We start from the raw sequence: 9,946 nt of genomic DNA, 5'->3' as shown, positions 1-9,946 counted from the left end.
GTAACGACGGCCGCGCCTGTGTAGCGCCTTCCATCCAGCATATAGCTAGATCCATCTACAAACAGATCTCTGGCTCCCTCTATTGGTTCATCCTCAAGGTCCGGTTGGCCTTTGGTGTCTAGGTCTAATACTTCAAGGCAGTCATGATCTGGGAGTCCTGATCCGTTTGTGCCCAGTAATGTTGGCAGTAGTGTGGCGATATTAAAGCCAGAGCAAGCCTTAAAAGTGAGGTTTTCGTTTGTTAGTAAACCTATTTCATATCGGGAATGCCGGGCTGGGTTGAGAAATTTGCTTCCTCCTCCTGATCCCAAAATTTGTGGCACTCCATGCGGCACCCAAACTTCAATGGGTCCTCCCATTGTCATTTTCTCGGCTTCGGTACAGATCAGAGCTGTTGCCGCTACTGCCCTCAGGCAACTTGGCCATCCTCGTGCTACGACATCTAGGACCTTGGAATAATATCCCACTGGTCTCCAAGAGGGCCCTTTTCGCTGGCAAAGCACTCCCGAAGCTATGCCCTTATTTTCATGCACATAAAGTCTAAATGGCCGGCTGGGATTTGGTATGGCTAGAGCAGGTGGTGACAGAAGAGCAGCTTTAAGACTGAGAAAAGACTTATTCATTTCCTTAGTCCATTTCCATTTATCCAGTCTATCTTTCTGCAGCGCCTCATACAGCGGCCGCGGTGTCTCCCCATAGTTTGCTATCCATAGTCGGCAGAATCCGGTCAACCCCAGGTAGGCCCTCAATTCGCGGGGGGACTTAGGGACAGGAGTGTCACGGATGACTTCAACTCTTTCTTGCCCTAGGCTCCGAGTCCCTTTAGTTATGTGGTAGCCTAGGAATTTTACAGTTGGTTGGGCCAACTGTACTTTTTCTTTTGACACTTTATACCCCCCACCCCCCCCGCTAGATAGTTGAGGAGGGAAACCGTCCCACTCAGGCACGCATTCTTGGCCTTGGCTGAAATCAGGAGGTCATCACAGTACTGGAGGAGATGCACCTCTGAGTGCTGCTGGACCCAGGGTTCGAGATCCTTTTGGAGCTGCTGGCCAAAGACGACCGGTGAGAGATTGAGCCCCTGAGGGATGACTGTCCATGCTAATTGAACTTTTGACCCCCCCTCTGGGCTTTCCCATTCAAAGGCGAACAAAGGCCTTGAATCAGGGTGGAGGGGGATGCTGAAAAAGGCATCTTTTAGGTCTGTGACAGTGAACCAGGCGTGCTCTTCCGGAATTCCTACAAGGAGGGTGTGTGGGTTGGGGACCACAGGATGGGGGGCCTCGATCTGCTGATTAATGAGCCGGAGGTCTTGCACTAAGCGGTAGCCCTTGCCCCCCCCCTCCCCTTTTTGGCACAGCGATGGTGGGCGTGTTATAGGGGGACATTATCTCAATGAGCCGGCCTTCTTCTCGGAGCTTTGTTATTACTGGTTGTAGGCCCTCCTTTCCTTGGCGGGAAAGGGGATACTGTTTCACATGAACAGGCCTTGCTCCCTCCTTGAGGGGAATTTTGTATGGTGCTGCCGACTTGGCACGAGAGGCCCCTCCAATCCCGGCCCAAGCTAGAGGGTTGACTCTGTTTTCTATTAGGCTCCAGTCCTCGGTGGCCTCTGGGGTGGATTCTTCTGCAACCTTCAAAAGGGCCATTTGGTAGTTACTACTTTGCTGTTTAGGGAGCCGTATCTCCATCCTTCCGTCAGGAGTAAAAGCAATCTCAATTTGGAGTTTAGTCAATAAGTCCCTTCCTAGCAATGCCACCGGACAGGAGGGGGTACAGACAAATGCATGTTCTAGGTGTGTTTTCCCAACCTTGGTGAACAGGGGACGAGAGAGAGGCACTTGGGTTGCCCTTCCCTCGACCCCCATTATGGTGGTGAACCCTCCACCTCCCGTTGGGGGCTCACTGAGGGGGAGGACGGACAGGGCGGCCCCTGTGTCCACAAGGGCTTTGTAGGAGCACCCCCCAACCTTTATTTTGACCATGGGGTCCCGTCTTGCCTCAGAGACGGCTAAGAGGGGGCCAGGCCCCGGTCTGTCCTAATCTCTTTCCTGTTCATACAGAACTCTCTGCGCTCCTCCCGTATTTTCCCCTCTCTCTTTCTGCTTCAAAGCCTCACAGTCACGCTTCCAGTGCCCCATTTTCTTACAAAAGGCACATTGATCTTTCCCCAGGGGAGATCCTTTCCTTCCCCCTTTCCTCCCCTTTCTAGCTCCCTCTTTGTCAGGTTTAAGAACCACAGCAAGGAGCTTGGCCTGCCTCTTGTCTTTTTCTTTTCCTTCTTCTTCTTCTCGCCTCTCATAAACCTTTTGAGCTACTTCAACTAAAACTCCTAGGTCAGCTGCCAACCCTCCTTCAACTTTTTGCAACTTCTTTCTGATGTCCTGGCAGCTATTTCCCACGAACTGAGTCATGAGGATCCTTAAATTATTTGGATCATTCAAGTCAATGTCAGTATATTTAGCGAAGGCTTCCCTCAGCCTTTGGAGGAACACGGCAGGAGGTTCGTTTTTGTCTTGCTTTAGAGTCAGGACTTTTTGCAAATTGGGGGCCCTTCTCGCGGCTTGCTTCATGCCTGCTAAAATGAGTCGAAAATAGTCAACATGTAAGCGTTTATGTGCCGCTGTGGCCACCCCCCAATTGGGTCGCCCTGTGGGCAGAACCTCCGCCGTCTCCTCCTCAGTTGCCTGGGGATTTTCCTCCCTATACTTGGCTCGTGCCCCCGCAAGGATGGTTGGCTTTTGGCTGAGAAAACAGGTGTTCAATAGCATTTGTGTATCGTCCCATGTGGGGTTGTGAGTAAGCCTCACATTCTCCATCAGAGACAGGAGTGGCCCGGGATCCTCTTCAAAGGAGGGGTTAAATTGTTTCCAATTATACAAATCAGATGTTGTGAATGGGACATAAACAAACATCGTCCCTTGAGGATGTTGGGCGGTAGGGTCGGGGACTTCTCTGATGGGACTTCACCGGTGGTTGGGGGTCCTTTCGCAGGTTGTAGTTAGGTCCCCCTTTTGCTTCTCTCTGTAGGACCTCCAATCTTTCCTCTAGGGAATATAGACGATCTTGGAGTGTGTCCTGGCGTTCAACTAGAGGGGTGGGGTCCTCTGGTACTATTTCGTGAGAGGGGTCCTTCTCGGGGGCATCTAACCGCTGGGCGGGCCCCTCAGGAGAGGGTGGTGGTTGCAACGAGTGCCCTGCGACGGCTGTCCCGTAGGGAGGAGGAAGCAGTAGGTCCTCCGGTGCCGTGGCCACGACCCTGGGTGGTCCTTCTTTTGGTGGTTTCCTTTTGACCACCATGGGAAGGGCAAGGGACATGCATTTAACAACCCACGGAGCGGGCCTGCCACCAAGGGGCACACAAGTTGTCCACGAATCAATATAAGGGAACTGGTCCCAACTTCCCCTCTGTGCTACTATTGTTCGCACATCAGATACCAAGGTTGGGTCAAAAGACCCCTCGGGTGGCCATTTGGGTTCTAATATTGGCCATTCCCGGGTGCAAAAAAAGACAAGACGATCCTTTGTCATCTTAGTTCCAAAATCCTGCTTAAAATGTGACCAATTGCGCAAACAACACTCCAAGGGCGTATGGGTCTTCTTCGCAGACTTAGATTGGGACCCGCCCATGACGGTGGGAGTTTCAATCAGCAATTCTTGTGCTTCGCCCTCCTCTGACCTAGCCCGTCTCCGGGGTAAGGAAATGCAGATCGGAGCTCCCCACTTGCTTCGCCCGTAGGCGTCTCACACAATCACAAACACACCACCGTCCCGCGTTTATCCCCTAATGTAAGCTGTTTCACTTACCCCAAAAGCCTCTTCTGTCCCACCCGCAGCTGTGTCCAGCTGCTTATTGATCCACTGCCGGTGCCTAAAAGGAGTGATCACGTCTCCCTCTTCCTCTGGCGTTGGTCCCCAGGCGCCTCTGCTGCCACCGTCGTGAGGAGAAGGCAGTGTAAAACAACCGCCTGTGGCCACTTCTCCTCCGCGGCCCCTCGGCTCAGCGCGAAGGGGACGCACCCCGAAGCAGGATCCGAGTCACGGCACCAAATTGTTAGATAAAAAGTCCTTGCTTTCGGTTCAGAAGAAAAGGATGCCAGGCAGGCAGCAGTAGATCCAACACTATTTTATTGAACGTTTTGCAAAACGGGTGCAGAGCAGTCTGGACCCCGAGACACGTGTGCAAAAGCCCTTTATATCATATCGCTTCTATTGTTCTTACCAGTAACCAATGAAACAGTTAGTACATCGGCTCACTAAGTCAATATCCAATAAACAGTCACTATCAGCTTACCAAGCTGTTAGTCATGAGCGCGTCAGTATGATTCCCTTTTTGCTCCGCCTATATTTTCCCGCCACTCGGGCTCTTACGTAACTTGAGACGCCAACGGTTATGGAGTCTCCTTTTTTTTCTAACACCCCCACCCAGTATTAACCATGCCATTCATGCCCCCATATTAACCATCCCCCCATATGCAACCATGCTTATAATGGCCCTTGGCCCAAGGGCCATTATAGGGCTGAAGGAAGTCAGGGAAAGAATCGAGGGATTCAGCTGTAGGTGGAAATACATTGTCTGGACACCAGGTCTATCTACTGAGAAACAACAGAAGTAGGCAAATTTCTCAAAGGAGATATAGTACCCAGTACTTGTCACTGCTCAGTCACCAGATCTATCAGAAATGGTGGACCTGTTCCTTGATGCTATCAGGCCTTCTTTTCTTTTCTTTTCTTTTTTAATGGCAACTATACAAAAACCAAAATCCACAAAATTGTGCAAGCTTTCAGGTTCTCCAGAACAGGAGTGGGCAGAAGGTAGATCTGGATCTACAGGTAGGTCTTTGAGCAATTTACAGTGGCTCAGTATGGCTTCTTTAGCTTGTTGTGGGATTGAAGGCTTTGTCTATAAGGCTTTCTTTTCTGCTGTGATATGATGAGTTGGCGACAATCATTTTTGATATGCTGGATATCCCACAAAGTAGGCGATTTAAGTGCAGATGTGAAAATCAAGCTGGGGATGTACAAGTTGCTCAAATCCACTAAGGGCGCAATCCTATGGCCGCTAGTCAGCAGCTAGACGGCCATAGGATAGGTCAGTTCCTGGGAACCGACCTTCACCCCCTCCTGCGCTGCCTCGTAGGCAGTGCAGAAAGGCCCCATGCTCTGCACTCGGAAGAGGAGTGCAGAGTAGTGAAAACGGGATGTTCCTGGGGACATGCTGGGTGGGGAATTCGGAAATCTGGTACAACACATTCAACATGCTGTCCAGCCGCCACTTCCCATGCTCTGACTTCCCACGGCTAGACAGCTGAAATAGGCTGTCTAGCCGCAAATGCAGGGCAGCTGAAGCACAGAGGGGATGATCCCCTCCACGTTTCTCCCGCCCTGCATTGCATAGGCGGTCGCCTCTGAGTTCAGAGGCAGCCACCTACCCCGGTAGGATTGCTCCCTGAATGTATTCATCCAGGCCCATGGCCCATCTTCTGTGGGCTGGGTTATGATAATTCCTCTTAAGAATTGCCACCTTTTGGTTCTCTAATTTGCCTTTTAAAAAATTATGGGTGAGAGGGATTTCTCTCCCACTCCCCCATATATGCGGGACAGGCTGGAGGATGCAAAAGCAGGAGAAGAAGTAGAGGGAGAAAACTAGAACAGAAAGGGAGTGGCCAATGCAAGAAATTCCCTCCTCCAGCAGAGCTTGGGAGAAGAGGAAAATATCTTGCCCCCATCATATGCCTGTGAAACAAACAGCCTCTCAAGACACTCTGCCGCTGCCCTGACAGTAGCCATTCTCCAAGAAAGAAACTTCAAAGAGAGTTTCCATCTTGAAAAACTGCTGACTTACAGTTAATGGAGAAGTTCAGTTCTATCACTTCTGACTTAAACAAAACAATATTTTTCTGTCCAACTTCTGGTGTTAATTAATATAACATGCTGTTTTCAGCAGCAACTTCTTTTGTGAATGGTCACTATGTTTATTTTCCATACTTTAATAATTAAATAGTAAATACATTAAATAGTGGGGTCAAATAGCAACAGAATGCAAAAGCTACAGTCTGAGAGCATCTCTACATCAGCCTAAAATCCCACATTTAAAATGGGGCTTTCTGCTTCTGTTTTAAATGCACTACCATAACAGACTCCCTTTACACATGGTTCCTTCCCCCCTCCCCCCCTTTATTTGAGTCTTCCATATCTTTCATTATAAAGCCACTAGATGGCACTGTGATCTAGCTCCCCTTATTATGGCTTTTCCTTTTTCATCAGGAAACTGTAGTGGAACTCAGGCACAGTAATGTGAAAGCTCATTATCTCCGACCTTTTAAAAAATGGAATAAAGGTTGTTTAGTGTGGGAGATGCCCTGGAGGTTGACAACATCATCTAAAGGGCCCGCAAACTTCCGTGAGAAACCAATCTCAACAGCAAGATAAAAGCTCCATGTGAAGAAGCCCTGAGACTATTAAATTAGGCTTTTCAATGAATACATTGTATCTTTTTGCATTCTGTTGCTATTTGTTTACCACAGGTTTTTTTTTCTTCTTCACAAAACTTACATCTGAGGACAATTAGGATAGTCAGAGTAGTACTCGGGAGACCCGAGGTAAAATCCCCATTCAGCCATGAAGCTCATTGGGTGACCTTGGGGCATTTACTGTCTCATCAGCCCAACCCACAAATACCACAGGAGGGAAATTGTCTGAGCAGCTGCTGTTTGGGACCCTGGATGCCACTCTGTCTGTAGGTATTTCTCCCTGTTGAAAGGTGCTGTTTCTTCAGTATTTGTAAAATAAATAAATAAAATACTGTCTAGGTTTCTCACGCATACTCTCTAGGTTTCTTGAAATGTATCCATCTCAAATTCTGAAACCAAAATATGTGGGTTTATGTATATGTATTTTTATGTTTAACCTTCTAAACTGACCTGGAATCAATTTTCATGATGGGCAGTGTAAAACTATATATATATATTTTAACTAAATAAATAAGCAAAACCATAAATCTAATAACTACAGATATGGTCAGCGGCAGATATTCCAACAAAGGACCAATAAATATTTTTGAGATGTATGACTTTTTAATGAAAGTTTAAAAGCTGTTGGTTGATTCATCTTTTTTTTTTTTAAGGATTAAGGCTGCAATCCGGTGCATACACACCTGGGAATAAGTCCCATTGAATTTAATGGGATTTACTTCTGAGTAGACCTACCTAAGATTGCGCTCCATATCAGCTTCTAAAAGCTTGATGCATTAGATAAACTTTCACATCAGACCAGAGATTATGTTATGTGAACCTCTTGAAGGAGGGATTGGCATAACCTTGGGACCACTCCTATGATGATCTCCATCAAGCAGCGTTTGATATTATGATCTAGACAGCACTGCTGGCCTCTCTCTCATCTCTAACTGACAGGAGGCGCAATCACTATCCAGTCATTATCATTTCAGTGTACAACTCTACTTCTTTAAAGGCTGGTGGTATGCATACATGCTTGTTCATCACTTATTGACTGCAACATTAAATAGTGTTTCGCCCCACAACAGATCAAACAAACACCACAGACAGATAGAGCTTGCATATCATCCAGAAGTTGTACACTGAGTTTCTTCTAGAACTTTCTGGGAATTGCTGAGCTACAGTCAGAGAGAGAGTGTGCAAAGGGTATGCTAGTTTTGTTGAGATTAATCCTGTTCCTTTCTCTACTGTGTGTAGACTAAGGGCTTATTCACATGGTGCTTTTATCCTGCTACTGAGATTGCTCACTCAATCTTAATCAATAGTGAGATTGCTAAAGGGAAGTTTGCGGCCCTTTAGATGACGTTGTTAACCTCCAGGGCATCTCCTGCACTAAATGACCCTTATTCTATTTTTAAATTTGTTGTTGTTGTTCAGTTGTTCAGTCGTGTCCAACTCTTCGTGACCCCATGGACCATAGCACGCCAGGCCTTCCTGTCCTCCGCTCTCTCCCGGAGCGTGCTCAAGTTCATATTCATTGCATCCGTGATGCTATCTAGCCATCTCATCCTCTGCCGTCCCCCTCTCCTTTTGCCTTCAGTCTTTCCCAGCATCAGGGTCTTTTCCAGAGAATTTTCTCTTCGCATGAGCTTTCAAATCACCTCGCTTGTGTTCTGCTTGAGTTCCCTCTGTGAAAAAGAAAAAGCCGCAAGAAGAGGAGCTAGACTAATTAAACATATGGAAGAATCAGATAAGGGGGAGAAGGAGGGGGAAAGGGGAGGAGGAAAGGAAGCACATGTAAAGGGAGTCCATTGTGATCCTGCATTTAAAATGGAAGCAGAAAGCCCCGGTTTAAATGGGGAATTTTAGGCTGGTGTAGAGATGCTCTAAGTTACAAAGCTGCATAGTTAACAGCTGTTGGAAGTCTGCCATGTGCAACGTGGATCACTGGGTCTCTCTGTAACCTTGGCTGTTATGCAAGAAGTTTAGAAAGGAGTGCCTTATGGGTTTTTTAAATCATTGTATAGTAGTGGGCAACAGCTGAATTCCGGGGATCTTCTGTGTCTGAAGAAGAGGCCCGTTGTCCCAAGGAGAAATGGATGAACTGAGGAGGTGGCGGGAACAGTGTTGGTAACAGCTTATATCATCATCATCATCTTTATTACTGTCACTGACCAGACTTTGAACATACAAAAATACAAAGAGTCTACAAACACGTTTGGGAAATACGCAGTAAAATCAGTTCTGAAGAGATTTCTCATAGCATTCAAGAAGAATTTAGCAAAAGCCTCAATTGTATCCCTATCCTCTGCTGTCCTAAAACAGTAGAGAAGTACATTTATATCTGATCTAGTATCAGATAATAATTTCTCTCTAATCTCTATATAAAAGGAGCAGCAAAGTAAAGCATGAATAACTGATTCAATTTCATTCCTTCCACATGGGCATATACGATCTAAAAGGCTAGTTTCCTGAAACCTCCCTTGTAACAAAGCAGAGGGTAAGTCATTACATTTTGCTAAAGTAAGTGCATGCTGATATTTGGGAATGTTAAGGATTGAGAGATATTTCACCTCTACCAGCCCATAACTCAGATTTGCACCCAAAAACAGAGGAGAGCAAGTTCTATCCGCTGCAGAATTTAAAGCTTGTAGATCATAATCCCTGACCCTTTGAGACAGAAGAGCTCTGGCCTGCTTAGCTTCCATCATTAGTACAGACTCTGGGCATAAGCCCAGAGAATTGATCTTATTCCAGAGCAATTTCATCCACTCAGAGACGTAAGGGTCATTGCATATCTTATATAAATAACCTAAGGCTCCAGGGCTGTACAAACGGATCCAAAAATATAATGCGCTAATCCCAGCTTTTGAAGTGATTGTCTGTAGGCCAGTTTCCAACAAGAGAGCGTGGGTTGCTACCCATTTTGGAAAACCAAGGATGGAGCGGATGAAAGCTGCCTGCACAGATTCTATTGAAAAATTAACAGCTTTGATCCAGATTGCAGTGCCATACGTCAATTGCAAAAGTGACTTAGCCTTAAATACCTGAAGTGCAGCAGGGATAAATTGACCCCCTTTGGTATAATAGAACCTTATTATTGCAGCAGCTGTATTGTTAGCTGCTGCTCTAGCCCTATCTCTCTGCAAAGACCAATTGAGAGTTTTATGAAAGTATATACCCAAATATTTATTGCCTGAAATTTGTTCGATATGATTCCCATTCACAGACCATCCAAAGGTCCTCCTGCGTCTTGAAAAAAACAGCACTTTAGATTTATTGTAGTTAATTCTCAACTGATTAATTTTACAGTAGCTAGTGAACACTGCCAGCAGATGCAGGACAGACCCCTGGTCTGTGATATTAAGACAGTGTTGTCTGCATAGAGTAAAATGGGGATCTTTGTATCAGCCAGTTTTGGAGGATGAGAATCTGTAGTATTCAAAGCATTAGGTAAATCACTCAGAAAAATATTAAACAAAAATGGAGCT

This window comes from Heloderma suspectum, chromosome 1 (assembly GCF_057233095.1).
Source record: "Heloderma suspectum isolate Gila_16-S chromosome 1, 16-S_ref, whole genome shotgun sequence".
In the NCBI taxonomy this organism is placed as follows: Eukaryota; Metazoa; Chordata; class Lepidosauria; order Squamata; family Helodermatidae; genus Heloderma; species Heloderma suspectum.
Note: the sequence above shows the minus strand (reverse complement) of the source record.